This window comes from Salmo trutta, chromosome 9, assembly GCF_901001165.1.
Source record: "Salmo trutta chromosome 9, fSalTru1.1, whole genome shotgun sequence".
Lineage (NCBI taxonomy): Eukaryota > Metazoa > Chordata > Actinopteri > Salmoniformes > Salmonidae > Salmo > Salmo trutta.
Window position 1 is genome coordinate 21722607 of NC_042965.1, and position 12274 is coordinate 21734880.

At 41.0% G+C, this 12274-nt stretch overlaps 1 protein-coding gene across 2 annotated transcripts in view; it reads left to right on the forward strand.

Annotated features, from left to right (window-relative positions):
* The window catches only part of LOC115200176 (phosphatidylinositol 4,5-bisphosphate 5-phosphatase A), a 36698-nt gene that overhangs the window by 2898 nt on the left and 21526 nt on the right, over window positions 1-12274 (forward strand). Inside the window, exon 1 of one of the 2 annotated variants that reach the window (XM_029762997.1) lies at window positions 6841-7422. The exons of the other annotated variant lie outside the window; for it this stretch is intronic. The gene's annotated coding sequence lies outside the window, so the exon portion shown is untranslated. Of the gene's footprint in view, window positions 1-6840; window positions 7423-12274 lie in introns of those variants that run through there. 2 annotated transcript variants of the gene reach the window in all.

Here is a 12274-nt window from a genome sequence, read left to right on the forward strand (position 1 = left end):
AAAGGCGCAATCTGTAATAGTTTCTGCTGTTAAATTGTTCAATTAATGATTGTCATAGGGCTGGCTAGGCTAAAATATATACCTATACTTTTCAAGAATATCAGCTTAGCAATTGTCGAGCAGTTTCCCCATTCCTCATTTTACAAACAAAAGTGTCAGGGTCAGACTGTTGAAATTACTGATTGTACCTTAAAACAGAAGATCATTGGTAGATTAACAAGGGAGAGCTGGAAAACAGCCACCTCAGATTGCACTGCACTGTGGCTACACTGCATGTACCCTGAGATTAATTAGAAGAATGTGTTTCGCTAAATATATGATCTTGACATTTTCATTTTAGGTCATTGATTTGATTAATAAAGTTATTGATATTTGTGTCTATTATTAGACTACATTCTGATTATGTATTAATAACACAGCTACATCAGTAAACATTATCCATCTATAATACTAGTATTAGGGTATTATACAAGTATTTATAATACAATACACAACATTATTATGGTAATTAACTCAGTGATTGTAGACGATCAAGTAGACTCTAGCATTCCTCAGAGGAAACAGCTGTGTAGACGAACTGCTTTTTGGTCTACTTTGAGACAGAACCTTTTTGACAGTTTATCTAATTTAATGTCAGGACCATACAATTAGGAATTAGAATACTTAACAAACTGATTAGGATCTCTATGGTCAGGACACTGTCAAACAATCCTAATTCTAAATAATAAATGGTCTGACGCAGGGAAATATGTGCCCTTTAAATCTGCAGGTACTTGGCTAAATCCTTTATTTGGTCAGCCCTGAGGGAGGCAGTCAGACCCGTAAAGAATGTCCAATGGCAAGGGCAGGGGGAGAGTTTCATGCAGTGATTTATTTCAGTACCCATGGCAACTAAGAGTATGTGAGCGGAGCGGTGTTGGAGCAGAGAAAGGAGCGGAACGTGCCCAATTTGATTGAAGCGTTGATCGAGATTCCCAAAGGCTGGAGTGTCGACCTTCTCGCCCGCTCCAATTTCGCTCCAGTAGCGCTCACTTCACGAGCTCAGGGCATGCCCGCCCCAGCATGCATTTGTAGTCTACTTGTGTGCTGCTATAGCCCCTTGCTTTAGCTATTGTCATGGAGTTCGCTAAATATTTTCATAAAGAAATTGCTAAAACACACAGGTGCTAAATCAAGGTGGCTAACAAGGAGCAAGAGATCGAGTGCCGTGATGTAGTGTCCAGAACTAAAGAATCATTGTGGAATCTGAAAAGACATACACCAACGGAATGATGGTGTACTTACTCCGTGCACATGCTAAAATAAATGAACTAGGCGGGTAGATAACTAAGTGTCATTGTAGCAAAGTATTTATAAACTAAAAATCTAATCTCTTAAACGTTTCGTTCATTTTTGTTTTATTATCTATACAATAGGCCATAATTGAATTGGCCCAATAGGCCTGGCATATTCCCACGTTCAAGGAGCTTTCCGTTTTGATTGGGTTACTTTGCCTAAAAACCTTCAGACCTATACATATTATGTTTTTAAAATGCATCTCTGCCCAGCCCGGCAAGAGTGGCCAAAAGGGTGTCCCAGTGGCTCTTGTTTCTAAGTGAATTCAGAGGCACTAATAAGTCATTTTTCGTTTAATTTGTATTTAATTATAAGTAAGTCACAGCCTATTATGCGCAATTTATAGACTATAATGATTTAATACAACGAAATGTTGTTTAAATGCTGAACGCTTTATGTCCCCACCAGCCTATTGTGTCGCACTAACAAATGCTTCACAATTTATTTCTTTGTAGGCTATAGCCTTGAAATAATATAGCCTAAATAATTGTCTCCTGACCTATTTAGAGTGTTTATATGCTGTTTAGTATGACATATAGGGTACTAGGGGGTAACTAGCACCCTGGGGTAACTGCCCCCCCCCGTAATTCTCATTAAGACCACAAGATGTCACCAAATTATTTGCCCAACACTTTCCCTGGCTGCTCTTGCTCAACAACAAAATTCCTCTGTGTGATCACAACTTTTGGAGATATTTTAAAATGATTTTGTTGTAAATGAATTTTAAAAAATTGACATTTTGAAAAAGTTGTAAATATATTCCAATGAAGTTAGATCTATATATTTGTTTTAAATATACAAGTAGGAAAGCCTTAAGATAAATAATCCACTTGTTTAGAGCAAAAAATGTAGAAACTTTTTGAGTAAAGTATAGTTAGCTAACGCACATGTGTACATCGCGCTCTAACGTACAATTGACCTTATTTTAGCACCCAAAAAACGTAATACTTCCAGGTCAACTCTAATATGAATACCATTGTAAAGCACCATTTCTCCCCTTTACAGCAAAATCATGATGAGACCTTCATGCTGCCCATCTCTGCATGATTAAAGAAGGCAATGAGCTCTGTCGGGTGGGGAAGCGAAACCTACTGCGTGATAGGGAAAGGGGAGATAAACTGTGTGGGGAAATGGCTTTTTTCACCCGATCTGTCCAATTTATCACCTCTAAAATGTAAATAAAACACTATGAAGAGTTTATATAATGTGTCATTGAAGGTTTGTGTCGAATTTGAATCACGTTTTTAGGGTGGCGCTAAAGTTATCTTCATAAGTAAACAGAGGCTGTTGCGGCTTTGAGAGTCATGATGGCTTGCAGGGATGACGCAAAAAATGAATGCATTCAGTTGTACAATTGACTAGGTATCCCCCCTGTCCCTGTCCCTGTCCCTTTCTTGTTTTTAATATGCCAGAGAAGCACTACACCTGGTGAAGAGATACTGTACGACACAGAATGAGCTTGCTGTACATTACTGACACGTCACAATTTAACGTACAGCGTCAGAGGGGTCAGTTTTTTCAACTTTTCTCTAATACTATTGGGCCATTACCATGCCAATCAACGCTTGAGTAGAAACGTAGTTCACACCCCAGATTTTGATGCCAACACAGTCGCTACAGTCCCATAAGTTTTCATTGCAGCCTTGTTTGAATGCAGCAGTTGCGCAAATTTGTACAGAATGGGGTTAGTCAAGTAATAGTAATATGTTGGATGAGTGTGTTTGGGCAACTCGCCACCACCCACCAGGGGGTAACTGGCCCCTGGGGGCTAGTTACCCCTTTATGGTTATGAATGTGTTTCTACATGACATTTAGACAATGACTAACCTGGTTAGTGCTAGTTTATGCTAACTTGCTAGCTAGCAACTTCACTAGCAGTAAATGCTAGCCATCTAGCTAGTTAGCATAAGCTGATAGGAGTGCTAGCTAGCAATATTACTACCAGATCGTCTGAGGTAAAATACATTAAAAAAGATAACGTAACTTAATTGCAGTTGTAAATGTTTCCACTAGTGCCTGATAGCTTTACAGTTATTGCTACTTTTTTGCCTTTTAGCTATTTCACACAGCATTTTATGTCATATAGCTAGATAGCTAGCTACGTTTTTAAGAGACAGCTTTTCAGTTGGCATCTCTCCCGCTGTTTTTAGTCACAGGTGGGGGTTGGATTAGGAGTGAGTAGTGCAGAAGGGGGGCTCATGAGTTGTGCTCCAATTTTCCTGAGTTATGAGTTATTGTTATTAAATGTTATATTCCAACGTTATTTCATGTTATTAGTTATATTCCATTCCAATATCCCTATGAATCTTTATTTTATTAATTAAAAACAACTATTGAAAACCTTTTGCTCCTGAATGTCATTTTAAAGTGTTGGGATTTAAAATCTTGCATTATTCAAATAATATTTAGTGCAATTGTATGTAAAAGGAACAACAAAGAAAGAACAAAGAAAATGAATGTGCAGGTGAGATAAAAAGAGGGACTTTACATCAAATCTCCTCATAGTGCGGATATTAATGGTAACATGTGCAACACCATTTCCCCCCATATTTTATTTCAATAATTAAAATAAGACAACTAGGCTTAGTATTACTTACTAAAGCATTTCTAAATAAAACAGATTAAATTGATTTTAACACACTTGTGTGAAACCCTACAGTATGCCATAATCTTCTATGGGGTAACTGGCACCCCGTGTGTGTTACCTCGGTACTTAAAGAAAAAAGCCCCTTTTCTAAAAACATTTCATGAAATAACTAAAAAAGTGTAAACTGTAGCCATTTATTTCCCTTTATAGTTTACTTGCCTAAGCATGACATTCATCCACATACCATTTTCTTTCCAAGCGTTGCTTTTTTGTGTCAGCAATTAGACATTGTTCTTAGGGGGTGGCTAGTTACCCCGTAGTACCCTAGCCTATTTGAAATTATGTTTGCTTCTTACATTCACTTTTTTCATGTTAATTAAAATCATTTTCATTCAAATCCATATGGTTTGGTTTGAATACTTAAAAACCAATTGGTAGGTCCAGGTAGTCACAAAAATAGATGGGTGTCGGTTACATTTATTATTTTAATGAATGGAGCGAATTTGGAGCAGCAGTTTTTTTCCTGTGAGTGCGGAGCGGTTTTAGTGGAGCAGCAGGAAAAGACATGGAGCGCCGTACCTAACCACTAAACTCTGCACACATGCTCTGATGGCAACATAGGCTTTTGGTTCCAACATTTTAGCGTTGTTGCTGATGTTTTTCCTATTGCAATGGCAGTCATGCCAGCGTTGGGCTCTTAGTGTTGGGCTCTATGTAGTCATAAGATGGTGTTATTGTCGCATGCTGTGGTTGAGAGCGAGATTGGTTCACTGAAACTGTGTTTGTTCTAATTTTAGGAAAGGTCAACCACAGGAGATTGGTGGCTCCTTAATTGGGGAAGACGGGCTCGTGGTAACAGCTGGAGCAGAATAGGTGGAATGATCTCAAATACATCAATTACATGGTTTCCATCGGTTTGATGCCATTCCATCTGCTCCGTTCTAGCCATTATTATGAGCCGGCCTCCCCTCAACATCCTCCACTGAGGTCAACACATTATATTTTCATCACAAGAGCCTTGTTAACTGCAGACACTATTTCAAAAGTACTATGGCCCCATTGGGGATGTAATTGAGCCAGACCCATTCCCATCCACAACAATCAGTGGGGGAATTTCACTAACATTTGAAGTTTTACAGAGGTTTTATGCTGTCAGGAGGTCATACAGTAGGTCCAAAATGGGGGACAGGAACCCTGGGATGTTGCCTAGGTAACTTTGGTGCTGTCAATCACAGCTTCAGAATGAGCCAGCTACCCAAGGAGGATGTTTGTCAGGCACATACAATCATATGAGATTAAAGGCATGATATGACATTAGAAGAGAGGATATGGATAGGGCTATCCATTGTGGGTTTATATACTGAACAAAAATATGAATGCAACATGTAAAGTGTTGGTCCAATGTTTCAAGAGCTGAAATAAAAGATCCCAGAAATTTGCCATTTGCACAAAAATCGTATTTCTCTCAAATTTTGTGCACAAATTTGTTTACATCCCTGTTAGTGAGCATTTCCCCTTTGCCAAGATAATCCATCCACCTGACAGGTGTGGCATATCAAGAAGCTGATTAAACAGCATGGTCATTACACAGGTGCACCTTGTGCTGGGGACAATAAAAGGCCACTCTAAAATGTGCAGTTTTGTCACACAACACCATGCCACAGATGTCTCAAGTTTTGATGGAGCGTGCAATTGGCATAATAACTGCAGGTATGTCCACCAGAGCTGTTGCCAGAGAATTTAATGTTAATTTCTCTACCAACATTGTTTTAGAGAATTTAGCAGTACGTCCAACCAGCCTCACAACCGCAGACCACATGTATGCCGTTGTGTGCAAGCGTTTTTCTGATGTCAACATTGTGAACAGAGTGCCCCATGGTGGCGGTGGGGTTGTGGTATGGGCAGATATAAGGTATGGACAATGAACACAATTGCATTTTATCGATGGCAATTTGAATGCACAGAAATACTGTAATGAGTTCCTGAGGCCCATTGTGAGGCCCATGCTTTTTTAAGGTATCAGTGACCAACAGATGCATATCTGTATTCCAGCCATGTGAAATCCATATATTAGGGCCTGATGAATTTATTTAAATTGACTGATTTCATATATGAACCTTAACTGGGTAAAATCTTTGAAATTGTTACATGTTGCATTTATATTTTTGTTCAGTATAGCTCATTAAGAGTGATAATTTCATTAATGGTGATGCTGCTGTTAGGATTCTGTTTTATAAAGGTTTATCTTAAACCTGGAGTTTATTTAGTGTCATTTCAGCTCAGCGCTTAATAGCTATTTGTCAGAGGAAATACACAGTGCTTATACATACAGACAGTGAGTAAACCTATTAATGAGTGTGACTAGGATACTGCCTCTGGTAGCCTAACTGAGAAACCCTTAGAAACACAAGTAGTGGACCATTGATAAATAATAGGCCACATCAGACATAATAAAACCTAGGAGGACTACTGAAGTAACAATATAACGTTTAAATGTGGAGGGGAGCGCGCCCTTGGAGTCGGTGAAGGGATGCAGGTGTATTGGGCGCCTGTAGCTTACGGCCCATGTACACTAGAGGGCGACACCGCAGGATGAAACACTGCTTCCCATTAGGTAGCCTATACAGGCGCCTGTGCGGGTATAGCATAGCTAGGGCACCATGGCACGGATAGGACTGATTGTAATAAATGGTAAATAAGAAGTATTGAGGTACATTTATTCCACTGTTAATGTTCATGAAAGATTGGAAAGCCGCGCAAAGATGCACGTTCCACCTCGCCAAATTGCGCGACATTGAGCAACCTTCACAGTTCCATTTCTGTAAATGGCCAGTTCACAAATCTAACCGCTGTGCGGCGGTAAAGCTTCAAGATATATAGTCTACTGTAGGTTATCTGTTCGCCTACACTATCGGTGTGATCGAGGCGTACCTACTCATCATCAAAACAACGTTGTGTATTCATAGAGTGGACGTTCGCGTACAGAACCGGATGAACGAGTGTTCATACTTTGAAGGGCATAGGCTACCAAACAGTCCAAGCCACGTCGGTTTAATCGACGCAGAATTTGCATACGCCGTGAAAAGGTTGTTTTATCATTCAGAAGCTAATAAGCGCAACGGGTGAATATGAATGTACGCCTCGTTTGTTTATGAAATGTATCTGCCTCCCGTGAGCGTGAAAGCTCGAAGCACCTCACTTGGCAGCGTACCTGTCCTCCACTCGGACATCGCCAGTGTGGAACGCGCTTGAATGCCGATAGTTATATTTGAAGAACGTCAGGACAGGGAGGTCTGATATGATAAAAGTATCGTAACGGGGAAAGGCTATTTAAACCTCATCCACTGACAAGCCTTAAACACAATAATAGCCCAGAACTGTTCATCCTCAGGAGAGGTAGGCGCCGAACAAGCATCAGACTATACTCAACTAACCAAGTCTTCATTCGGACGGTCATTTCGTCGTCTGACATCATTTCATCTCTAATCTTTACTGAACAGGTGATGTAGTTATGTAATAACATATTAACTACTGTACTTATTGTAAAGACATGTCGTTGCATGCTGCTGCCAATGTAGGCGACCTGAGCGCAACACTGAATCGAATCCTGATCATAATTTCTGATGATTTTATGTATTTAATCTGGTGTCCTTAGATTGTCACAGAGTTATTACATTGAATAAACATGATCACAACAAGCAGTCAAAACAAAAGCTTGCCAACTTGGTGGTGACATGCAATCTGAACAAACCCTGTCAGTGTTCTTGTTTACATTATCAAATCAAATGTATTTATAAAGCCCTTCTTACATCAGCTGATTATCAGTTTGAGTTGTCTTACTCAGAAATGCAGTGCAATGCACCATGGGTTGTTGGTACAAATCATATTATGCTAATATGAATTGTATGTATTATAGTGCTACCATTGTATTTACCCATATGCCACTGTATGAAAGCATGGCATCCAACCATACTCGACTTCTCTATCATGTTACATTTTGTTCTGATTGAGTTACAGTTTCAGGAAGGGAAGAGAGAGGTTGGGGTTCAGATACAGGAATATAACCACTGAACACATGTGGGTAGATGAAAGGTCAGTAAGTAGTTTATAGAGTAATTGTATCATAATGAAAACCTCCTAGGGCATTGTTATGTCGAGTGGAAAAATCATTTGTGCAACTAGACTGGTGTTCCCCCATGCATCAGTGTTTGTACACATTTGTACTAATTAACATGGCATAACTCTTTTGATTGAAATAGGCACTACACCCATATTCTGGTCATGATTTACAATCATGTTGTCACACACATTCACTGATGAAGACACACAGATGTCCTCTATCTTTATCTCTTTAACACACACACACACACACGCTCTGAGATAAGATCTGAGACTGAGTCACCAAATTAAACCAACCTTTTTTTCTCTCAGAATGGCCTTGAAATAGGAGCAGAATTAGGCCACACAAGCAACTGGCTTCATTCAGTCATTGGATGATTGGATTCCTGAATAAATCCATTTACACATTTACATCTCTTCAGTCAGTCACTTCATTTAAAACATTAGGACCAATGGATGTTGTATACATAAGTTAACTTGCCAAGATATCTGTGATATGCTAAAGCACATAAGACTGAAGATATGATCTCGTCTCAGAATGTCTTTTTTTCATTCAGTTTGGTCTATTTGGTCATTTCAACTATAACTTGCTGTAGCTTTTAGTTGGACATTTTTCCTCTCTGACTGGTCAGAAAAACACATTGCAAACCCTGGTTATTGTAATTCTATTAGCTTGGCCTATGCCCTCTGGCATGATAAACTGGTGAACTCACAGTACTGACATTTTTCACATTAGATGGATACAAAAATAAGTATTGACAACAGATTGTTGTGGTGTCCTGCAGACATAAGGTTCATTTTGATGCTAAAAAATGGATACATTCACTATATTATGAAGTGGTAATAACACATGTATATGTAATTGATACATGTGTTGTTATAAGAACATTTTTTATATTTATCATAACTTCACAAAGGCATCTGCAATTCAAATAATCTAGAGATATATTTGCATTTCTATACCATGAATATGGTTATTGTACTGGATCTTATTGCTCTCAGACGTTTACACCTCTAGTGTCTCTTATCATCAGCCTGTTCGACTCCTTGGCTGGGTCCCTGAAGCTCCTGCCAATAGCTCTCAATCCTACAGGCCTCTGAGGGTCTCATTCTGCAGCTCACAGACTGAACAGCCCTCAGAAGATAGCGACTTCATCTTAAAGTGCAGCTGTACCCCTTCGTTTGCCTAAAGAGGAAGAGTGTGTCCTAATTTCTGTTAAAACAAAACCCAAAGAATCTCCTGAGTGGTACAGTGGTCTATGGTCTAAGGCCTAAAGGCTGTGCCAATAGAGATCCTGGTTCGAGTCCAGGCTCTGTCGCAGCCGGCCGTGACCAGGAGACCCATGGGGCGGCGCACAATTGGCCCAGCGTCGTCTGGGTTAGGGGAGGGTTTGGCCGGCAGGGATGTTCCTGTCCCATCGCACACTAATGACTGCTGTGGCGGGCCGGGTGCAATGCACGCTGACATGGTCGCCAGGTGTACGGTGCTTCCTCCGACACATTGGTGCAGCTGGCTTCCGGGTTATGCGGGCGTTGTGTCAAGAAGCAGTGCAGCTTGTCTGGGCTCTCGACCTTCGCCTCTCTCGAGCGGGTGTTGCAGCGATGGAACATGACTGTAACTACCAATTGGATACCACAAAATTGGGGAGAAAAAGGGGTAGAATAATAAATCATGTTTTTTTGTTTTTTTATAACCCAAAATATTGTACACCCATGCAATCATGCTCCTGTAACCACAGTCCCACCGGTTAAATTGTAGGCTGTTGGTCCCACAGTTCAGTCAGTGTCGAGATTATGAAGTCACACCTCTTCGCACTCATCCACTCACACAAACCCAAAAGCATGTTGTGTTGTCGCATTCTCTGGCAAGGCTTTTTGAAGGGATTTCACATTTCTCATTAAAAAGATAGCAGCGGGCAGGATGGAACACTTGGGCATTTAATTGACTTTGCTTTGAGATTGCATAAGCCTTTAAATCGTCCAGATCCATGGGGCCTGTCTAATGTTCCAGTCATCCAAGCACAGCCACCTTGTGTTCTGCCTCTACTGATTCTCCTTAATGACTGGAGCCCTTTTTTTCTATGTTGTTACTCTCTGTACAATTTGTTGGATTCCGTCAGGTTACTGGCTCAGACATGGTGCCTCAGACATGCTGCCTCTGCAGAGAGATAGTCACCAAATCCTATTACCCAGACGTGAATTGTCCTTCACTGTTAACATCAGAAGGAAAGTCTTCTACTACCCTGTTCAGCCAAAGTATACCAGCTTCTCAAAGCCACCTGAGGAGGGTTTCTTCCATCGCTGTTATAGAATACCTACTCACTTTGACTTTACAGTCATGTTGAATAATGTTGGTTCAGGACTGCATGCAGTGGTTCTATAGTAGTTCGCCTAGTTAAGTGAGATCAGTAGGGCCTGCGGTCTTGTGACAAAGGAGGATACACTGTTTCCATGACGAGGTGATCCTTTGTATTTGAGGTTTCTGGAAACCGAGGTTCGGGATGTGGGGGTGGTTTCTTCTGGGTCCAAGTAGCACTAGGACCTTAAAGAGGTCTCTCTACAATTTTGGCAGCAGCAGGACATCATTTGTATCCCTATCAGGAGGGACATATGGCCCTGGAGCACAGCAGAGCAAATCAGCACGCGCTTCAGCTGTAATTTAAACCATTAACATGGAAGATGTGGGCTGAATGTGATCAGTCTTAACCATGCTGCCAGAGTCATTGACTTTAATGAAAATCTGCAGAGAGACCACCACCACTGTTCAGGATATCAGCTATATTGTTTTGGTTTATGTTATGATAGGCTACATCAGAACGCGTATAGGAAATATTAAGAATAACCTTGAATAGAATGAAATACAGTATTGAGTTATTTCAATCCTATATCTGCGCAGGGCACCTCTCATGTGAAGCTTTGGTTATGACTGGTGCCATTTGTTTTTGCTATTTGTTCTACAGCCTATAGATACTTCTGTTTCTACTTTTTAGAGCTGTATGTATTCTTGTGTGTTGTTTGCTGTAAGGACTGCCTCTCTTTTGCTCCTGCTGTCCCTCTTGCTCTTGCTCTCTCAGGGGGGTGCATGTAAACATCATGACAGATTTGCTATTATCAAACCATTCCTCTATTTCTCGCTGTAGAACGTGTTTGCAATGAGAAGTGGTTGCTGTCCGTCAGTGTAGTCTGTGTATTCAGGCCCATGTGTAGTTCTCAAGGAAGACATGTAGCTACAGTAGATAGCTAACGTTGTCCTGCTCATAACATAGTGTGCACTTTCCTTTCCCTTACACTTGCAGTTGTTAGTCAGTCAGTGTGTTTCCTTTTTCCTAAATAATTATCTTAATTTAATATTTTCCTGCTTTTTGTATTGCTCACTATCAGTCCTACTACCTCCTCTATCCTCCCTTTCTAGTTATCCAGTAATTCTGTCCAGACCTCATCCCCCCATCACTCCATTGGCTGCAGATACTGTAGTTATCTCTCGCTGTGTGTGACAGCGGCCATCGGGACTGTGACACGTTTACGTCACATATAGCGACTGTGAGGGGGTTGGCTGAGAGGCACAATACAGCTCACGTTAGATAGCCAAGTGCACAGCACCAGTGTCACCTCAGAGTGTAGAGAGAGAGAGAGGCAGAGAGTGAGCGTAGCCATAATTGTAGGTGTAGAATTAGATAGACGGGCAGAGTTAAATAGAGTGAATAGAACATTACAGGGAAGAGGCAAAATATAGGAGAATAAATGAGAGAGGAACAGTGTGTGTGAGATGGAGACGAACAATGGGGGGAAAGGCTAAGGAGACGATGGAGAGAAAAAGGAGATAAGGAGTGGAAGTGAAGGGGATTATGTCATGGAGAATGAGAAGACCAGAGAGAGACAATGTGTACAAATGAGAAAGGAACAAACATGATATAGGCTACTGTGTATGGTTGAGAGACATAGGATGATATCGTATAGCCTGCCTGACTCATACCCAGTCAGCGCTGCTCGTTTTGTACCCACCCTCTCCCACGTGCGCGGTATCACCAGCCTCCCTCCTCCTCATTCCTCCACAAAAACACCATACATGGACTATAGACATGTGTCCAGGGACCAGGCTATTGGTCCACATAAACACCGCCATGTTACCATGAATGTACAGCTCAGGGGGACATGTCACGTGAATTGGATTGACCTTCAAGGAGCTGTAGCTCTCATATCTGCTCTCTGCGAAGAGGTCACGACTCAGCTCCA